Here is a 22,974-nt window from a genome sequence, read left to right as displayed (position 1 = left end):
TGCATTCTAATTTAAATCTATTGACACAATGCTACAAAACAAACACTTAACAGTGTCTTTTTAATGTTTTCTTTCCATAAGTCTGAAAAAAAAACATTCAAAAGGTCAAAATCTAAAAATTGACAGGTGTATGAAAAAACTTGTTTTTGCCTGCAGTGTCTCCCTAAGGTTATCAAAACAGACTCAATTGCATAAAAGGGTCTTATCATTGTACAGCTGCGGTTCATGGCACACTTTATTGGCTGCAGATCACGGTGTTACTTTATAAAAGTAAACAGGTGGGGATACAACTTGTTCCGATTTAGGTCACAAGTTTAGTATGCCACAGATAAGAAATGGCACAAAAATCAATACGACCATTCACAGCCGTACTGTCATGCCTTGAACAGCACACAGAGTCTCATTTATCCAGTGTAAGATGTTGTTTACTAGCAGACTTTCACAGGAACAACTTTCCACTTCTCTTATAAGTTTCGATCTGACCTTTCCAGACGTTTCTGTAATTGCGTTTCCTGTAAATAATATTAGTTTTATTTGTGGCACTAAGCGTTTTCTGTACCAGTCATCAGCGACAAACAACACTTCATACAAACTGGATTCTCTAAAATGTAATTTGTAAATGTAACCTGAGGTGTATTGAGTGATTTCCTAGAAAAGCAAATAATGACCTATCAAACAAGTTTTCTGAACACTTCCCCCCTGTCTTCCATTAGTCAAACAAACAGATAAAAAATCCCTAAAATGAAAAAAATTACAACAACAAAAAAATCTACAACACACTGCTGTGGACATGCTGCATGGTAGCAATATTAGAGCACTGTTTGGTCATACAGTATAAGATTATTACATTGTGATTGATTAATTTTCTAGACTGAATACGTGTGTGTTTGCACATAATAAGAGGGTGAAGGCGATGACAGTTGGCTTGGCTGAGGAAACCACCAGCAGATGCAGAACAGATTTGGATAACATGAGATCCTGTAACAGAGGAGGTATTCTTTATTGCCAATGCCATTCTCTTTTTCAAGTTCTAAGAAAGCAGAAGAGTTCAAAGAATATGAAGTCATATAATGTATTAGGCTGATATTAATAAAACCCTGGAGCTGGAGAAGGAAAAAATACAAATAAATCTGGAAGATGTACACGAAAAGAGGGACCAAAGCCGAGTCTAAAATATAATAGAGACCTGAGGGTGAACTCTTTTGATCCAGAAAATCCTATTTTCACAAAATATTAAACAGTTCAACTGTTTTCTCTTCAGTTTCACATTAATCAGATAAATGTTTCTTGAGCAGAACATTTCTGAAGGACCATGTGACACTGGAGTAATGATGCTGAAAATTCAGCCTTGCCTCATAGAAATAAATTATGTTTAAAAAATGTACAAATAGAAAAGTTTTTTTTTAAATTGTCCTAATATTTCACAGTATTAAAGTTTTTATTGTATTTTTAATTTTTTTTAAATATGCAGCCTTTGTGAGCATAAGAGATATTCTTATTGATAAAGTCTGTGGAAAATGTATTTTAATTAAAGTTATTTTATGTTATTAATTTAGGTAAATCTACCGATGTTTTATTTATTTTTTAAATCTAAGATTAAAAAATATTTTTTTTTCTAAGAATATATTCTAAGAAGGTTAAATAGGTTCTTGCGAACACATTTTATTACACTCATAGCTGCCAATTATAGCTGTTAATATGCAAATCACTGTTAATATTCAAAAATATTTTTGTAGAGTGACTGGTGGGAATCACGAACATCTTGTTCAGTATCTCACTGCTGCTTCCTGTGGACTCTGGACATAACGTTCAGTCGCTTCCACACGGTGAGATTTACAAGAATGATGACACATCAAGCATCACCAGCTTGATTAAAGCGTTTGTGACATTAAAGCGGGAAATATAATATGAAACAAGGATTTCTAGCGGCCCAGGAGAATAACACTGTGTACTGTGACGCCACGCAGCAGAACGCCAATCATAACACAGATCAATCGTATGCAGAAACCTTAAAGGGACAGCTGCAAAACGTTTAATTTTACTGATCAGGAGGAGGGTAGAAAACGAAACTGGTTTGTTGCAAGAAACCTGGACTAACATTATAAGAGGATTTCAGTTAAGAGGTTTTATGGTAGCAGTGGCACTGGAATGGTGGCAGTCATCATTTATTTCTCTGTGTTCAAAAATATAGAAAAAATAAATTAAACATGAACCCTGGCATTTTCCTTTTTTTCTATAGGATAAACTATTTGTATATATTAAAAAATATACACCTTGGAGTTGAAGAGGATGTGTATGGTTCGATATGTTGAGTTATATTCATGTGACAGATGTGGTTTTGAGTCTTTGTTTGTACCCTGTTCATGTTTTACTCCAAAATTTAAAAATAAAATATATAAATACAATTAAAATAATAATTAATGTTTACAAAACAATTTACAGAAAACATATATGCAAATGCATTAGTCATAAAAATTCACTCAAAATATTAATTATAACTCATATTTTGTCATTAACAATTATTAAATAAAAAATACAAAAAATAAAAATATGAATATAAAATGAATTAATATCACACACTTATAATTTATATATTAAATGCATATACAAATGGTATATATGTAATAAAATATTATTAATCAATGTTTATAACATGCTTGTTCAATCTATCTATCTATCTATCGTATATATGTATATTGCTATAAAATGCTATGCATATGCATTTGTATATTTTATAAATGTTGATAAAATGTTTCTAATAAATACATAATAATACAAATGTTCACAAAGCTTACAAAATACTTTACAAAAAAAGTTTATTAAAATGCAACATATATATATACATATATATATATATATATATATATATATATATATATATATATATACATATACATATACATATATATATATATATATATATATATATATATATATACACACACACACACACACACACACACACACACAATCTCACATATATTATATAGCAATTTAAATAGTAATATAAACACTATACTGAGAAACTAAATTCTCTAATAGTTGTTGGGCTCATTATTTTGAGTTAAAGTGAATCAAGGCTTCCCTCTAGTGGTCATTCTTTATTTCAACACGTGGTAGTGGAAGAAAATAAACTACTTTCCTGCAATGCTAATCAACAACAGCAGCAAGGTTTGTAGCTTATAAAACTTAAAAGGTAACGTTTTACAGTTCATTGCTGTAATAATTCACCACGACAGATTTGATCAAAATTGTCTAATAATGCATCAAATATTGTGTCTGCACATAATTTGCTGTTTTGTAAAAGCCTTACATGATGGCTCAGTATGTATGACTATTGTAAAGTCACAATCCTACCTGTTTACCTAGAATACCTTGTTAGACATCAGATTTAAGGGCTACAATGCACAGCAAGTGAGGCAGTCAGGGTCATGTAAGGTTTGTGTGTGTGTGTGTGTGTGTAGTGTTCACAAGATTAGACGAGGAGACAGGTGGACTGCTAATACTTGAGTGGAAAACCCCTGTGGGCCGTACAAGGAGAGCTGCGAGAGCTCAGGATCTGTGGGAGCATTACTGAAAACAGAAACTCTGGCTTCTGGCGATCTCAAGGCATTTGCAAACAAATGTGCTTTCAGTGCTTTCAGTTCAGCAAAGCCTGAATTTTATGATGAAGAATGCCTTTTTAATGTGCAATGAGCAGATGGTATTAGATATGTCCTGGAGACAGTGTTCATCTGTCCTTATCCTGCATTCAAGCATTACATTTGAGGAAATCTGAACCAGCCTTAAGAGACCTGTTGTTCCATCTCTGTGTTTTTTCAGTTTCTTTATCACTTTCTCTCTGCGTTCTGTGCCTGCTCTCCTGTTGTCCTTCTCTTTCAATAGTCACTTTTCCTCTATAAAGCATGTGGGCGTTCAATGTCCTCAGTGTAAAATGAATGTGATTTTCGATTAAAGAGAGAGCAGAGAAGCTGTTGGGAGTTAGGTGGCGAGAACAGAAACTGTTGCCTTTCCTGATTTTCACAGCAGCAATCAGCAGGTAACTCAGCTTTTGCTTAGATCTATTTTCTAAAGGGTGTTTTGGGGAGAATAGCACTGATTATTGATCTCATTTCAATGATAAATAAATATTCCTTCATGTGTAGGTATGTCAAGCACAACTGAACTGAATTGCACTAGTCATCTGCATGTCAAAAGTAAGGCATTTTGGTAAAAAAATAAATGTTGTTGTTCTAATAGTGCCTTTTTATTTCAAGGAAATCAAACATCAGGGGATGCATCCAAAACTGTTTTCCCATCAGAGCTTGTGCGGTGGTGCCAAAACTCATTGCTAGTCATTGAAATCTACAAAAGGAATCAGAATTTTCCATTTGCATGTATTGAAAAGCAATTTCTTGAGAGCCGGTTGCTGTAGATGGTATGCAAAACGTGTTGCTTCAGGCTTAAAATGAATGTGCTGATGATTTTCGGTACTTATTTGCATGCACATATTAGTATTGTGTGTGTTTGTGTATAATACGCAGCTCACACTAACCCTGCGTTATGATGCCTCTTTTAAAAGATCAGAAAAAAGATGACATCAGTGCTGTTTATGAGCTGAAAGAGAAACTTGGAGAGTGAGTTTTTCTTTCCTTTCGGACTAATATATTCAATATTTAAGAGTATTCTGAACACGTAATGACTTTGACATTTTGCTTTACCAAACACATTTAAAGATTGGTCGATTAGAAGTAGAAAATATTATTAAGAGGGCTCTGGAGACTCTTATAATTCACAATGTGCCCACAGCACTCAAAATGATCATTTACCATTAATTGAGAACAAAACTCATTACAGCTAAATTATAAATAATATAAATGTATAATGTCTCAGGGGCTCAGCACAGATGCACTCAGGAGGTAGAGGCTCCGCAAGAGAGTGCTAAAGGGAAAAGAATCCATGCTGGAGAATGAGATTGCAGGTCAGTGACTAAAAAAAAACTATGGATTGACTGACTGATTTCTTTTTTTTTTTACTTTATGTTTGCATTTTCTTGGTTATTAGAATACAGTTCAATTAAATTGAAAGCTTTCCTGATTTGATAGCGCGACATTCCTCTTTGTTTTCATTCATCCCTGTGATTTCTTCACAGAATAAATCATGAAAATATTGTGTCTTTGGAGGAAACATTTGAGACTCCTACTAAACTCTGTTTGGTAATGACACTGTGAGTGGACCTGAGTGAGAAAATCAGAATATTATACAAGTGTCATTGTGATAGAATGATTGATAGAACGATAGATGGATGGATAGATGTAATGAGGTCAGTGCTGATGACAGTGTGTTGTTCAGGCTGACAGGATTCTGGAGAGAGGCAGTTACACAGAGAAAGATGCCAGTCGTGTGATATATTAGCTGCTGCAGGCGATGTGCATCGAGATCTAAAGGTACCGGAGAACAAAATCTAACACTTTGGTCTCTGTTTTGGACATTTTTAGTTTCAGAGCACTCATGTTGAGGGCTTTTCAGCTGATGTTTTGAGAGCGCTTGGGTACGTTTGATGAAAAAGTTTGAATTGCATTGGTGCTTTGCATGCAGCTAAGTGGATTTTACAATCATAAGTTCTCTCTCCATTAGCCAGAGAATTTATTGTACGAGACTCCATTAGAAGACTCTAAAATGGTCATCAGTGACTAACTAAACTAAAACTAAACAAATATAGAGCAACTGAAAGGGACAGTTCACCCAAAAATGAAAATTCTGTTATCATTCACTTACTGTCAAGTAGTTTCAAACCTGAACGTCAAGGAAGATATTTTGAGGGGTTTCTGGGTAACCCAAAACGACTATGCAAGTCAGCGCAGACCATCAACTGTTTGGATGCCCACATTCTGCAAAATAACTTCTTTCATGTTCAACATAAGAAAGAAACTTGTGTAGGTTTGGAACAACTTGAGGGTGAGCAAATGGTTTTATTTTCGGGTGAACTATTCCTTTAGGAGCTCTATATAACCAATAAATGTGGTTTTTTAAACCTTAAGTGCCACAAAGAACCTTTAGTCTTCTTCACTGACTGTTACTCATGAGTACTGGTGTTCACTGGGTCCTGGAGAAGTCGTGGCCTGGTGGTTAAAAAGTTTGACTCCTAACCTTAGGGTTGTGGGATCGAGTCTCACGCCGGCAATACCACGACTGAAGTCCCTCGAGTAAAGCATCGAATCCCCATCTGCTCCCCGGGTGTTGCAGCATAAATGATGCCCACTGCTCCGGGCGTGTGTTCACAGTGTGTGTGTTCACTGCTCTGTGTGTGTGCACTTTGGATGGGTTAAACACAGAGCATGAATTCTGAGTATGGGTCACCATACTTGGCTGAATGTCACTTCACTTCACTGTACTTCTACAACAGAAAACATACAGTAAAGAGGTGGATCTCTGGGCCATTGGTGTGACTGCATTCATTCTGTAAGTGCTGGATTAATATTATTAACTCTACATGAATAAACTCTAAAACTGTTTTATAAAAGCACTGTATCGAACTGAATGTCTGTACAGTATCAGCAGTTCTTGATTTTCTGGCAGACTCTGTGGCTACCCTCCGTTCTACACAACTCTACAAGCTGATCATAAAGGCTGAATATGAATTTGATTTTCCATACTGGGACGACATCTCTGACTCTGGTATGATCACAACAATATCTCTCCTAGACTGGTTCATTTTTATTGTTTTTTAATAATATGTTATAACATATTTGTATTTACATGTTTTATTATTTAAAGCTGCAGTCTGTAACTTTTGACGCTCTAGCGGTTAATAAACAGAACTGCTTGCGTCTTGCAGAAGAACATCGTAGTCGGATCTACTTCTCTCTGTTTATGTCTATGAAGAATCACAAAGGTACTGTGTTACTCCGCCGCGGTACCCCGAAGCAATCTAAAATAGTCCGAATATAAAACCTTATTACAGGTGCACCCTAGTGATTCAGGACAGGATAAAAACACGGTTTGGAAAATGGATTCATGGTGTACTCGCTTATTATATACATTTTTCTACATTTTGAACACAAACAAAGTTACGGACCGCAGCTCTGATTGGTTGTTTCTTACCGGGAGCGGATGAATTTCTGCAAATGGCAATAGGACCACTGGGAGGAGCCACAGGAGCTTGATTTTTTTCACAGATTATCTGTCTCATATTCTACTGTCAGGACATAATGACAGTTTTAACAAATATGTAAAAAATATATTTTTACAAAAGTTACCTACTGCAGCTTTAATGCTACTGTTATAAAATGCCTAAAAAAAAAAAAAAATTATTTTTTGTTATGAATGTACAAAATGTGGCCCCACAATATTAATTCCATGGAACAAAAAGATGATGATGCATTGTGATCCATTTCAATAATAACCAATGTTTTGGCTTTCTGCAATTGCTTAGGACATAATTGCATGAGATATATAATTAAAGCATTAATGCTTTCATGAGTGGTTTTAAAAACTTCTCCCTTTGTATTGATGCAGAATGTTTTATAATGCAGCCTAAGCATGCCAATTGCTGGCCACATTAAGTGGTATTGATCTTTTTGTGTTCTCTGCCTCTTCCTGCCCACTAATGCTTCAGCGAAAGACTTCATAGTTCACTTACAGCAGAAGGATCCAGCGAAGAGGTTCAATTGTGACTAGGCCTGGCAGCATCCTTGGTGAGTCCATAAATAGCAGGAAAGAGGCGGACGGGGAGCTGAAGGGTTGTTCGGCGATGAAAAGATAGGCTGACCTTGAAGAGCAGATGATGAGTTGGGTCACATCTGTGCAGCGGTGTGGGAGGAGACAGGAAGAGGATTATGAAATACAGAATAAACTGATGTCTCTTCACCTGCAGCACTCAGAGATCTTTAAGATCTACACAAAACAAGTATGATTTTCATAGCAGAAATGAAACCATGCTCAAAGAAGTAATGTATTTAGAGAAATTCATATAATTGAGGAATTTGATTTTTTTTTTTTTTGGTTCTTGAATTACATACATTATAGTTTCCCAGAAGAAAGTCTGAATTGATCCGATGTTGCTTTAAAAAGTCCTTTAAGTTTCCAATTATGCTTCATTTTCTTACCATCATCTTTGTTTGTGATGTTTTTTTTCTTAAAGTTCCTTAGGAGACAAAGAAATGGTTAGAGCTATTAAATGAACGTGGACATCGGTCCACATCAAAATGCCCTGGAAGCCCCTTTCAATCAAGAATTTTTTTTAATCATCCCACAATTGAGACTTCCTTTGAAAATCTGAGTTTCTCTCACAATACTTTTTTTTTTCCAGAACAGTAAGGATTTCAAGAAAAAAAGTTGCAATTACGTTCAAAAAAAGTATCCCCTAGTGAAAACATAATTCCGAAATATAGAGTTCACATATAATTGTGATAGCTAACTTTGTTTCCTGACTTGCATTATCTTGTCAGTCTGAGCACAGTTTTGGATCATTGTTCAGATCTCATCTCAGAAGCGGACATGTGTGAGATTTATTGAGAATTTTGTTTTCTCAAAAGAAATATCTGAGAAGCTGTAGGAGGCTTAACAATCCCTATTTTCTCTCCTTTTAATTTTAATTCTGGAGTCTAGGAGAAACAATTGAGATATAAATGTAAATACATTTTAGATTTATTCTCCCATGGACAGATTATTGCAAAATATATTTTTTTCAAGATTCAAAAGAAGATCATTTATTTTTAAAACATATATCTTTTTCTATCATTATAAATGTTTTAAGAGTCACTTTTGGTCAAATTGTTGTGTCCTAGCAGAATAATATTACTTTTACTGACCTACTACTGACCTACTGACAGTTGTGTATGCTTAATTATTATTGTGTTGTTATGGCAGGATTTCAGGAGGTGCGGATCTAGACAACAACATCTACGGCTCGGTGTCAGCACAGATTCAGAAAAACTTTGCCAAGAGTCACTGGAAGGTAAGACTGATCAAAACAAACCTGGGCCATTTTTAATCTACCAACATCACAGTCTCAGCCTTGTATATGGCCATGGAAATCCGCAGTTGTTTTAAACCAGTAGTTTAAATCAGAGTCCTGAAACAAACCAGTTGAGAAGCACTTCATTAGGTGCTGTTTCTGAGTAAGATCAAAAGCTGAATAAAGCACAAGACTCTCACCCTGCATGTGTAATGTGTAAAATAGCTCTATTTGACCCATGTCTGTGACCTCTGAGGCTGATACAGCACTTTGCATTTGTAAATGCTAGAGTGACTTTAGCGGCATATGGAGGCTTTGTTATTATTTGCCGTCAGTCGTTTGTTGCTCTACCCCTGATCGTCTGCCCTGCCATGCAATTACGCCATGTACCTTTAAAAGGGCAAATGCTGTAATTGCTGTAACTCAGGCTTTTAGTTCTAGTACAGTAAATGCCCCCAAACATTAAACTGACTCTTCTGCTCTTATATGCAGTGGAGCTTCACTGTTCACCATTTAAAGTTCACGAAAATCTGCAGCATTATCACTGGCATCTTGTGTTGCAGAGAGCCTTTAATGCCACCATCATTGTGCATCATTTAATTAAGAAAACCCACTCTGGGGAAAACAATGAAGGGAATCACTTCAAAAGTATAGGTGAGGAGACATCATGTGACTGTGATTACCTGTAGATGATATTCAGGGCAACAGTACCAAAATTATATTGCTTTCATACAATGGTTCACAAGAAAATAATATAGAGTAACCAACATTTTAGATTAAATATGAACGTTTTTTTTTCTCTCCATTGTTTTACCGATCAGACCCGGATGACTGGAACAAACGGTTGCATAATCATTTGTCCAAAAGTACAAGCAAAAAACTGTAACAACTTTACACTTAAACATTTTAATAGATGAAAATGGTTTATGAGTAAGCGGTTTGCATACCATTCTGATAATTTTTAGAAAATTGCTAAAATTCAGTCAAAACTGATGAGTTTCAGCAATGACTCATCTGAACGCTTCTGATTGGCCATTACATTCCTAAGCTCAACAGAATTATGTGTGATTGGTTAAAATGTGCAATATTGTAAAAACGCCTAAAATGAAATACGGTGCAACATGAGCAGATCTTAATTTAATGCCGCAATCAACACTGTCTGTTCATATTCACTTTGTTAGCAAAATACAGGGTGAATACAGGGTTTCATTTACTACACATATACTGAAGCGTGCCAAGCTTACAGTGTTTTTAGCCTCATGAACACATGAACATAATCTCCAGAGCTGCTCTGAGAGTCACTTCATGAGCATTACCGTTTCTTGTGAGAAAAATTACCGTTGTATCATATACAAAAAGAAACTTAAATGTCTTTACAGCAACCCGTCAAAATAAAAGTTTGGTTTAACTTGAAGAAACTATGACATGGACATATTGCTTAACATAATGATAGTAGTATTGGTACTAATAAAATTATTATTAAAACAATATTTGCCAGAAAAATTACAAAATACAAAACCGTATTTCTGAGAAAGAAATATATAATTTTTAAAAAATAAAATAAATTATATAGAGATGCCTTTGATTAATACAATTTACTGAAAACATAAAAAATGGAATCAAAAAAATTTATGGAAAACACAGAATTTGGTAAAAATAGAATTGAGGAAAAAAATTAAAAGTTTTTCATAGGGCCTTAAATTTTTTTTACTTTTAATAATCTGCTATTAAATTGTGTACGTTTCATGATTCCAATTAATTAGACATGCTTTTTGATTAATACAATTTCATTTAACTATTAAAATGGAATCCAGATAAATTATAATAGTAAAAAAATCATAAAACGGATTTCATAGTGCCCTATTATTTTTAGGTAAAAGGAAAAATAAACCTTAAAAAACAGTCACTTTTAACTCTGATATAAAACGGAAATAAAATTATATTTACAATAAATAAACAAAAACCTTAAACTTATTTAATTTTAGCTACATTTATAATTTTTTGTTTAATTTAACTTTAAGTACAAAAATTACTAGAAGGTAAATAAAGTAAAATTAATCAAAAGACCCACCTTTTCATTCAAAGAGTTTTCTTTATTTTCATGACTATGAAAATTGTAGATTCACACTGAAGTGTATAAACAATTGTGCTATAAATAAATGATAATGGAATAGGATTGAGATGCAGGAATGTTCTAGGATGGAGGGTTAACAAATAAATATAAGGGTATTGCACGTTTATAATCATAAGTAGGGAACATTTAACTGTTCATGAGGTAGATTGCCTGGGGGAAGAAAGTGTTCTTGTGCCTTGCTGTTCTGGTATTTGCGGCTCTGATGGGCCGGCCAGATGGCAAAAGTTCAAAGATGGGGTGACTTGGATGTGAGGGATCCAGAGTGATTTTCTGAGCCCTTTTCCTCACTCTGGATGTATACAGCTCTTGAAGGGTGGGCAGAGGAGCACCAATAATCCTTTCAGCAGTCCGAACAGTTCTCTGTAGTCTTCTGATGTCTGATTTTGTTGCTGAACCAAACCAGACAGTTATTGAAGTACACAGGACAGACTAAATGACGGCCGAATAGAACTGTTTCAGCAGCTCCTGTGGCAGGTTAAACTAATGTATATAATGTATATTAATACATTTTAATCTCGATTAATTTCAGAAAAGAGCATTTTCTAACCTGTTCATTTGTGTGAGAAAACAAGACATAACTTTCATTTTGGGGTCTGACCCCTGTTCGGCAGATTGACACACATTCACTTGACAGTCACTTGAAACTTTATCAGTGATTTTACAAGAACAAATATGGCATAGGATAGGATATTACAGTGGATAAATGAAGTAAATAGTATTTGTTGCCTTGTATCTGTGCTCTCATTACACTGAGGAATAAATAAACTGATCTGCATGTTGTGTTGTGAATCTGTCAAAGGGATGATATATGAAGAAAAGGACACAGCTAAAAGAAATGATTTGGATTTTGAAAGCTCGCCATCAGTTGTCTTCCCCTCTATAAGCAATCTCACAAAAGCACACAGCCCATAAATGAAGAAGAACAGCAGAGATTCTCCAGCGCTGAATGTAATGATAGGCTGATATGACAGATACGCTGCCTCCACTAATTCATGGAAAGAGCTCTACATGCACGGACCAGATGTCAACTTAAAGGGTTAGTTCACTGAAAAATGAAAATTATGTCATTAATAACTCACCCTCATGTCGTTCCAAACACATAAGACCTCCGATCATCTTCGGGACACAGTTTAAGATATTTTAGATTTAAAGACAGCTTTCAGTCCCTCCATTGAAGCTGTGTGTGAGGTATACTGTCCATGTCCAGAAAGGTAAGAAAAACATCATCAAAGTAGTCCATGTGTCATCAGAGGGTCAGTTAGAATTGTTTGAAGCATCGAAAATACATTTTGGTCCAAAAATAGCAAAAATGATGACTTTATTCATCATTGTCTTCTCTTCCTTGTCTGTTGTGAGAGAGTTCAAAACAAAGCAGTTTGTGATATTTGGTTTCGCGAACGAATCTCTCAATGTAACCGGATCTTTTTGAACCAGTTCACCAAATCGAACTGAATCGTTTGAAACGGTTTGCGTCTCCAATACGCATTAATCCACAAATGACTAAAGCTGTTCACTTTTTTAATGTGGCTAACACTTCCTCTGAGTTCAAACAAACCAATATCCCGGAGTAATTCATGCACTCAAACTATCCCTTTAATGAAATAACCCAAACAATAATTCAGTCAGTTCTATTTAAAAAAAGAGACATGAATGGGCAGGATTAATTCCGTAAGGAGCAGTTCTTCACTAATATCTTCACAAAACACATTCCTGTATCTCAAACCATCCAAGGACATTCCTGTATATCAAACCATAGAGCAAGGTGCAAGCAACGGATTCTATTCCAAAGGAATGCAAGAAAGAAAAATCACTTGAAATGAAAGCTGTACAGATAAAAGCAAATCCCAGCTGTAAAATTTTATCTTCACAAATACAACATTGATTTTATTATAATATTATATCACCTACTGTAAGTGTTTTTTTAAATATAAACAAGCAGTTATCCTTTAATTCACTAGGGGGCACTTAAGGTCTCTTTTTAACAGTTATGCAAGACATATTTCCAAACATCAGTAACTGCACCTTGTTTAATGATAATTATTTATGTATTATTATTATTATACTATTATTATATACAAATAGTAAACTTGATTTCTTAAAAAACTTTTGTTGCCAAATATTTCTAAAAGAAAAAGAGCTATGGCTATTTCTTTTTCTGTAAAATAGCAATGTGTGTAACATTTTGTTTAAATCTAGATTCCTCTTTAAGCACAACAGATAAATGCTCACAGTAATCGCAGTCACAACAGTATTGGCCGGTGACTATGTGATGATATTATCATTTTAGCAAAGAAGCTTGCGCCTGGCCTAATTATCAGATGAATGGCGAGGGATTAATTATTAATGTTTTATTGATGTTAAATAAGATCATCCACTCAGCATGATTTACGGCACGCCTCAAACAGACACCAAAATAAGTAAGAATATGAAACCATCAACCTCGGCACTCCAAAGCTGTGTAAGGGAGGAAACAGAAGGCCATTTGTGCTGAGAGTTATCCATCCTTATCCTAAACTAATGAGACAGTTCCTGAAAGCTTTTCACTGTACATAAAAACCCAGGAAAAAAAATGTCCCACTGACCCGGAGACTTGCAGCAGCTGTGGTTTGAGTCTAGGGGGAGTACGAAAATATGTTAGATCACACTTTTTTTTTTACTTAGTGCAAATTACATTTATGAAATGAAAGTGTTTAGAACAACAACAGCAACATTCTGCTGTGATCAAAAGACGGCAGCTTTAATAAAAGAGCTCTTGGTAGAACATTAAATATCCTGGAGTATTGCGGTTTTGAAGTAACCATGAGGAAGCAATTTACAGCACCACAGGCAATTAGATATTAAACAATCTCAATGGTCTGCCAGTTAAGACCTGATGCTGTCAGGATTTACTGAGAGTGTGCTTTCTGATTGGTCGGTGTTCAGCTTGCGAATTAGAATGCAGCGCCCCCAGGAGCATGATTTAAAAAGTGCATGCATACCACCAGAACAGCCACAGCTAATGCAGTGAATAAATATCTAATGGAGAGGTTTTTAATCAGATATGGAATGGCATGCCTCAAGTAATGCACAGCGTGACCTGGATTACCACTAACAGCTCCAGACACCTGAACTGTCTCGTCCACTTAAGTGCGGTTGAAAGGTCATTGTCTGCTTTCCCAGCATGCATGCATGCGGTTAATGCCTGTGAAGCACACATCTTGGGGTGTTTTCCCAAATCTGGAAGTACTCGAAAAGTGAATAATGACTAATCAAATGATCATCTCATTCTTGGGAAAGTCCTGTCTTAGAAAATCAAAGCAATCATTGTTAAACTTAGGACAAGGAGATGGAAACTTTAATATTGAATGTATTTAATTAAGTTTTTCTATTAAATAAAGGTTGAAGTCCTATGTGTCTGCATGTCTCTTTTATTTAATGATGAGCTATATGGGAAGCCAAAAATATCACATGACCAGCTAAGTAATGAGAGATTCAGTTAAGTAATCATTTTGCGCACAAAATAAATTAATCATGGCTGACCAAGATTCATAATTCTACAGTGGGTTTGGCCACCGAATATTTTTATTTTTGCATGATGCTACACTAAGGCTGAGCTCAAGACAACTGCCTTAATGAAAAAATATTTAAAACATGTTTTAAAAAATATATTTATTAAAACATTCCACAAATACACACATAAATGGATCTGCAGAGCAAATAATAATAATAATATAACATATAAACGTATGTAATAATTATTATATTTTAGAATGAAACTTTTCAAGGACACTTATTAATGTTCGATTGAAATGGTGGTTCATGTGCACTCTGGTGCAGTTCTCAATCAGTATCAACATAATTTGATCAAACAGAGAAATGGACTACTACTGATGATGAAAAACTTCAGTGCATTTGTCATGCCTATATTACTGTATATATCCACTTTTTTAATACAAAGCTCATACTGACAAATAAAATGGCACTTAAGTTCAAACCAAATGGTCTCAGACCCTTTACCCAAAGCGGAGTCCTAAAAAAATGACACATGACCCTATTTCAGGTACTAGTGCACTTTAGTTAAAAAATATTCTGTCTTGTTAACAGAGCTGTGTTTACTGCCTACTTGGCTTATTTCCATACTACAATCTGCTATCCATCTGGCATAACTCATTTAAATCAAGACGGTGATTTTCCTAAAAAGAGCAAAAAAAAAAAAAAGGTTTTTATAGATGGGAGGTTCCTAGGTCACATGAAGTTCCATTTCTGGTCGTGCAATGACAATGAGAACTGCATTTATGCTGAGGTGTGTTTGAGAACACCTGCCACTGTCCAGAAGGACACGGCGCGCCGCTAGTCGACTCTGACAGACTGCCATAGCTACTATAATGCTTCACTGCCCAGCACTAGAGCCAGATGTTCTATATACATGACAGAGCCAACGGAAAAATCCATTAATGCTCAAAACAATAGCTAAGTCTGTCCTCCGCTGTCGCTGAAATCACTCAGAGGGTCTCTGAGATGGTGCTCAGGTAATCTTGCTGGAGTGGCCAATTTTGCGGATAACAATTCTCAATCCACTTATTCTAAAGCCAGGGAGAGTGTGAAAACACACTTTGATTTGACCGAATGCACCTGTGTCTTGCTCAAATACAGACTCTTCTGATGCAATAGCAAATTGTGAAATCTTTTTCAAGATGTCCTTAATTACAGATGCCTCATGAACGTATTCAAAGGGGTCACAAATTACTTTCTGTCGTGAATAAAACAACAGAAAGTACTTAATCTTTCCTTGGACACTGTTGTGTGAGTTCTTTCAACTTTAAGAGTCTTTTTGAAACGGTGGTTCATGCAATTCTCAATCACTGAACATAATAGTAATAAGAAAAACAACATGATGTTAAAGACTCAATATCTTTATCGATTTCAGCGACCTGAAAACATTAGCAAGAACCAACAAGAGCTCAGTTTGTTAGTCTGATATTCTGACAGAGTTCAAACTGCAGCGCTCAAGGCGAGCAGCATGTGTTCGGTGTTTAACACTTGAGCTCTTAACACTAAAATAGAGAAACTACACCGCCTGACTCATTCAGAACCACAGAGGCAACCCTAAAAAGCACATCAGCCAGGATGACAGAAAACAGGCTGTTTTGATTTTCAGACGCTCCTCCACACAAGCGGCCCGATTTGAATTAATGCAATGAAAGGAAACCATGCCGCCCCGTTGTAATATAAATGCAGGAATAAATAATAAGATGAAGTCTGAGAAAAGAAAAACAGCCCTTCTTACAGGAGCTGTAATAATAAGTGGGCTAGCGTGCAGCGGAGTTGAGTTTTCGATGCTTTCCACCGTCGCCGTCCTGCCAAAACCTCTTATCTGCCCAAAACAGGCCCTTCGCTCTGGCAAAGCTTCACCAGTTTAAATCGGGACTAATGTCTTCCTTTTTGTATGCAAGTCCGATCACATCGGCCGGATGAAGTGATTATAGAAATGTCGAGGAGGTGCTGGAAACAGCTTTTGGGGGAGAAGTGAAGAGAGCTGACATTGAGTCGCCAACATGGAGAGAGGAGAGCGGGACCATTGTGTCACCGAGTTAGGATGATAAAGGCTGTTTTGTGTGTGCGGACTGTTTTCATATAGAGGGAGACATACTACTGTGATTCCCCATTGTGAGGCGAGACAGGGAAAAGGAACTGGAGTTTTCTCTACCCATTTATTGATCAGGTCCATTCAAAGCCCTGTGTCCATCAAACAGTGCGCCTGTATGTTTCCTTTCTACAACACACAATCAATGCACTTATGTAGCCAAGCATGTGACTGACATTTGTCAATGGCAGTTTAGCAATCTGAACAAATTTACTGACTGCTTTAATCAACCAGCGTGATCTTCTAACAATTTAAAGGAACAGATCCTAAAAGATGAATCATCTCTCAGCATTTATTCCATTTAAAACCTGTATGAGTAACTTTCTTCTGTGAAACACAAAATAGATGAAAATAAAATGCAAACAAACATTGACGTTAAGCAGATATTTTAGCAGCTATATTTTATCCTATGCATTATTAATGTAGTCCTTACATTTTCAAAGTCTTCTAAAGTCAAGTGAGACCCATATGGAAATGTAATACAGTATGGTATATGACATTTATCGCCTTACAGTATATCAATAGTGATATTGCCATTGACTATATGTTACCCTTAAGTCAGTGTTGCAAGTCCGTGGTTTTCCTGCAGAATTTGTCTACTTTAACACTGTTTCCACGAGATGTTTTTCATTTCCGTGAGTTTAAGCAATCACAAGAATGTGATATTTAGCCCCTAAAATGTGAATTTTACCAAGGGAGCCCCGCCATAAAACATATGGTATATATTCAAAATCTGAGGGAAACTCTTTCAGTCAAGAAATTGTGCCAATCTCGGTATATTCCTCATACAAACCTATCATATGCAGAAGGCTTGAAATCTAGCACACATGGACTGGGAGAGGGTTCTGTTCATTTATGGGTAAAATATGCCTTGAAATGAGTCTATAAACACAGCAAATAGATTTTTTTTTTTGAATAATTGAAAATGAAACGACTTGCTAAAATCACATTTCTGGTTCTAACATATTTGACATGCTAAGACGATGCGTCCTGACCATCAGGACCTACCTTCAAAGCGGATTTGATAGATAACACTGACCAAACACACAGAGATGCAGTTTGAAATGAGCTTTTCATGAATAATCAGCATCATTATTTCACATTTCCCAGTAAGATATTCAAGCTGAAAATAATGATAAATTTACCCGATGTTTTCCTAATTGCTTGTGGTTTTGGGGGAATGGCTTTCGAAATGAAGGATTAGGAAAATGTAATTTCAGAAAGCACGCCAGTGTGACACATGATGTAGGAGGGCTGCCGAGATAAATGAGTCACATGGGTGACGTGGAACAACAGCACAAAGCCATTGGTCTAGTTCTGAGTCTTGGTTCATTGACAATATGACCCATACAGTATGTATTCCCAGTGAAAAAGGTCAGTGCTGAGCATATGTTGGAAATACAAGGCACAATGGTTTGTGGCATACAGTAATAAACAATGAATATGTTGTTATTTCTTAAGCATATAGCTCATTTGATTTACTTAAAGGGATTAATAATCTAAATTAGATAATTAATTTAAAGATTCATCACTTACTTGCCCTCATTTCATTCCAAACCCATATGACTGACATTCTACTGTGGAATAAAAAGATCAAGTTAGACAGAAAACAACAACAACAATTTAAATTCATAGTGAATTGTGTGTCATATTTAAAATTTTCTAAAGTGACATGCTTTTTCTGCTTTTTGTGAGGAAGAGACTGAAATTGAAGCAATTCCCTGAAAATCTTTGCTTCTGCTGCATCTTTCATGCAAGGATGCACTGAATTGATCAAAAGTGTCAGTAAAGAAATGTATAATGTTTCAAAATATTTGTATTTCAAATAAATGCTGTTCTTTTGAATGCCATATTCATCAAAGATCCTGAAAAAAATTCTGCATTGCTAATAAATGTTTCTTTAGCAGCAAATCAGCATATTAGAATGATTTCTGAAGGATCATGTGACACTGAAGACTGGAGTAATGATGTTGAAAATTCAGCTTTGTATCACAGGAATACATTACAACAGTAGTAAACAGTTATATCAGATTATTACTATATTACTGTTTAATAAAATAAAAAGTCTTCCTGTGACTCAAGTGGTAGAGCATTGTGTTAATAGCGCAAGGTTGTGGGTTTGATTCCCAGGGAATGCATGTTGGGTAAAAAATGTTAGCCTGAATTCACTGTAAGTTGCTTCGGATCAAAGTGTCTGCTAAATGCATAAATTAAAATTGTATTACAATTTTATTTTATTTAATAACAGTATACAGTGTATAATAGTGTTTAGTCACACTATTTTTATGCTACTTCAGTGGTGCTTTTCTCAACTCTTTTCAAGATTGACAAATGTCTTCACATCTAAAGAAACTATATCATTTTATCTTTCCCTAAAGAGGACAGAAAAGACCCATCTCAACCAGTGGTGGACGAATTACACAAATCAAGTACTTGAGTAAAAGTACAGATACGAATAATAAAATATTACTCCAGTAAAAGTAAAAGTACTCCTTTTTCAATTTTACTCAAGTGAAAGTACAAAAGTACTCAATTTTGTATGTACTTAAGTAAAAAAGTACTGAAAGATAGATGTTTGCAATTTTATATAGGCTAATTTAATTTTATATTAGCACATTTTTTTTTTTTAATAATCCTACTGCTCAAAATACCTGGGATTTTTTCCAAAATAACCACTATATGGAGTCAAGATATATTTTTGTTGTTGATATGGACTACGCTTACGAGAGTAATGTTCACTGTGAAGCTTACACTGTGATGTACCTGAGAGAAAACAGAGATGATAATCTGATCTTCACCCGTAAGAAAAAAGTATTTTAAAGTTTGTGGTTTTACAGAACATCACAGTTATATATGACAAGATATAATTATATTATATAAATATAATTATATTTTCTTAATGATTTTTTTCCTTCTCAACCCTTGTCTGTGGTGTAAAAACACCCCTGGCCAAACGGGGTGCATCTCTTCCCCTCTTTGATAATTACTGTAGTTACCATGTTCTGAACATCACATCCTTTCTTTTCTCCCCAGATGTAATCTATATATCTATATATCTATCTATCTATCTATCTATCTATCTATCTATCTATATAAATATAGATAACCACCTATATATGTATATATATATATATATATATATATATATATATATATATATATATATATATATATATAGGTGGTTGAATAAAAATATTTGGACATTATTTATAAAAATTACCTCAAGTTAGCACCAGCAAGCCTAGACATTTAGCATCAGCTACAATATTTACTTATTTTCAGTACCGTTCTGAATAAACATTCATGTCTGTCTAACGTTACTCATCTAAAAAAAAAAAGCCTCAAGTCCAAATATTCATTTATCACCAATTAACTGTTTGACAAACACTTCCTGCTTCGAGATCTGAATTTAAAAAAAAATATCAAACATGCTCCGAAGTCCTGATCTGAATCAACCGAGTCGCGAACAGGCTCCGAAGTCCCGATCTGAATCAACCGAGTCGCGAACAGGCTCCGAAGTGCCGATCTGAATCAACCGAGTCGCGAACAGGCTCCGAAGTGCCGATCTGAATCAACCGAGTCGCGAACAGGCTCCGAAGTGCCGATCTGAATCAACCGAGTCGCGAACAGGCTCCGAAGTGCCGATCTGAATCAACCGAGTCGCGAACATGCTCCGAAGTGCCGATCTGAATCAACCGAGTCGCGAACAGGCTCCGAAGTGCCGATCTGAATCAACCGAGTCGCGAACAGGCTCCGAAGTGCCGATCTGAATCAACCGAGTCGCGAACAGGCTCCGAAGTGCCGATCTGAATCAACCGAGTCGCGAACAGGCTCCGAAGTGCCGATCTGAATCAACGGAGTCGCGAACATGCTCCGAAGTCCAGAAGTCCCGATCTGAATCAACCGAGTCGCGAACAGGCTCCGAAGTCCCGATCTGAATCAACCGAGTCGCGAACATGCTCCGAAGTGCCGATCTGAATCAACGGAGTCGCGAACAGGCTCCGAAGTCCCGATCTGAATCAACAGAGTCGCGAACAGGCTCCGAATTGCCGATCTGAAAACTTCGACCAAAGAATGTAAAAAATAATTATATTTCTCTAATAACTCTAATTCTACAACTCTGTGAAAGACTCAGATCACGTATCTAAAAATAAATCGCTATAGTAAAAGAGAAATAATAAGAGGAGTGAAGTTTCCTACCGCTCTGCTGTGTTTGGTCCTCAAGCGCATCTGACGCTCCGCGGCGCGTCTCCACCCCTCACACGCGCGTTTACAGCGCTAAATTAATCATCTTTGCTAATTATTATACATTTACTTCATTGTCAGCTTCAGGTACTTCATTTATTATTGTTCAATGAACTGTTTGAAACAAAAAAAGGTTGTATTTCAGTAATAATTCTAAATTATCAAAATAAAATATATAAAATAAATAATAAAAAATATGATTTTCAGTTACAATAGTTAATCCTAAATTCCGACATTAATAACTAGCAACATCAGACGCACGCGCTCACAAGATCTCACGGTTCTTACTTCTGTAGACTCACACTAAATGGTTCATTTGAATCAGTGAGTGGTCGACTCCAGAACAGCTGCAATCGGATCATTCTAATTCGTAAACGAATCGTTTGGTGCGATTCGCGATCCGATTTAAAGGTTTATTTTGAAAAGACTCAGTTCGTTCATGATGAATCAGACACCGCTTCTGCGTGTCTGAGCACGTGATATATTATAGGGAGTAACGATACGGTTTTATGAAATGTAGTGAAGTTAAAAGTACGATCCTATGCTTTGGAATGTAGTGAAGTAAAAGTAAAAGTTACTCAAAATAAAACTACTTCAGTAAAGTACAGATACTTGAAAAATGTACTTAAGTACAGTAACGAAGTAAAGCTACTCCGTTACTGTCCACCACTGATCTCAACTAAGGATTCTTTACATTAAAGATCTTCTTAAAGTGAAAACTGGTTTGAAATTAATCCATGCCAAAGACTTTAAAAATCGATGTGCTCTGGACGCATGAGAATTATTGTTACATAATGAAATACTGACAATGATTGACGCATGCCATCATAGCTCAGTATAAGCCAGCTAAGATCAAACAGGAGGATTGCACCTGTCAAAGCGCATTTCAGTCGTTAGATTATTTATCATGCAAAATTTTCCAATCACAAGACGTTCAGTAGACAGTGCCGTCTTCCTCTCTCTCTGACAAATCCAGAGAGTATTAATGCTTTTAAAGGAACAAAAATGGGTTGCACTCTCAAATCAATGTTCATGTGACAAATTAAATATTTGAAAACTAGAAAATATGAAAAAAGGAACGGAAAAAAGCAGAGAGGGGGAGCGAGTGAAAAACTGTAGCTGGGAAGAACTGTGAAACCGTGACCTATTCAGAGGGATAATTTGCAAAGATCTGTCATGTCTTGATGGAAAAGCTAAGCACATTAATTTAAGACACCCCTATTTTTTCCTTGCTGTGGTTTAAGGAGAGAGAGAGAGAGAGACAGAGACGGCGAGAGAGGGTGAGATGGAGAGTGAAACGTAGAATAGGGGATTTGGCATAGCCAGGGATTATGTTTGAGAGACTTTGATGGTTTCAATTATTACCCAGAGTTTGCACACTCAGAGGAAGGCGACATCAAAGGGTGTTGGCGATTAGCACCCTCTGAACTTCGAGGCGGACGGGCGCTAATCTTTAAGGTGACACCAAACATACTGTTGGCAGTCCAAGCCACATTCAGACATGTATTGATGCAGTTACAAGGTTAATTAGACCTGCGACCTTTGGCGGTGGTGACTGGACCACTGAAGTGGTCTCAGCAGACACACCTTGATCCAGAGTCTCACATGGCTGAGACTCTTATGTAAACACTGAAGAGCAGCAGAAACGCAAAGGAATTTTGCACACACAAAGTCAGGTTGGGCCAGAAAAAAAAAAAAAAAAAACTGGAAATAAGCATGAAACAGCAGTCTGGATTTTTCTGATTCATCAAATACAATGATGACGACTGTCCTGACATCAACACTAATATGTCACTGAAGACTTTAAATGGCTGTATTTGAATAGAGGTGTTCAGTTATTGGCCCCATTTTAACGATCTAAGTGCATGGTCTAAAGCACACGGTGCAGGTGCACTCAGGGCATGTCCGAATCCACTTTTGCTTTTTTATCGACGGGAAAAATGACGATGACTAGGCGCATGGTCTAAATGGGTTGTCCCTATTTTCTCAATGAGTAATGGAAGTTTTTTGGGGCATGATGTGCAATAAGCCAAC

General features: G+C 36.1%; 1 pseudogene; it reads left to right on the top strand.

Moving 5' to 3' along the window:
• The first annotated feature begins 4,545 nt into the window (after window positions 1–4,545).
• Window positions 4,546–9,747, top strand: LOC128018086 (calcium/calmodulin-dependent protein kinase type 1B-like; annotated as a pseudogene).
• The last annotated feature ends 13,227 nt before the right edge of the window (window positions 9,748–22,974 follow it).

This window comes from Carassius gibelio, chromosome A8 (genome assembly GCF_023724105.1).
Source record: "Carassius gibelio isolate Cgi1373 ecotype wild population from Czech Republic chromosome A8, carGib1.2-hapl.c, whole genome shotgun sequence".
Lineage (NCBI taxonomy): Eukaryota > Metazoa > Chordata > Actinopteri > Cypriniformes > Cyprinidae > Carassius > Carassius gibelio.
Note: the sequence above shows the minus strand (reverse complement) of the source record. Positions and strands in the feature narration are given on the sequence as shown.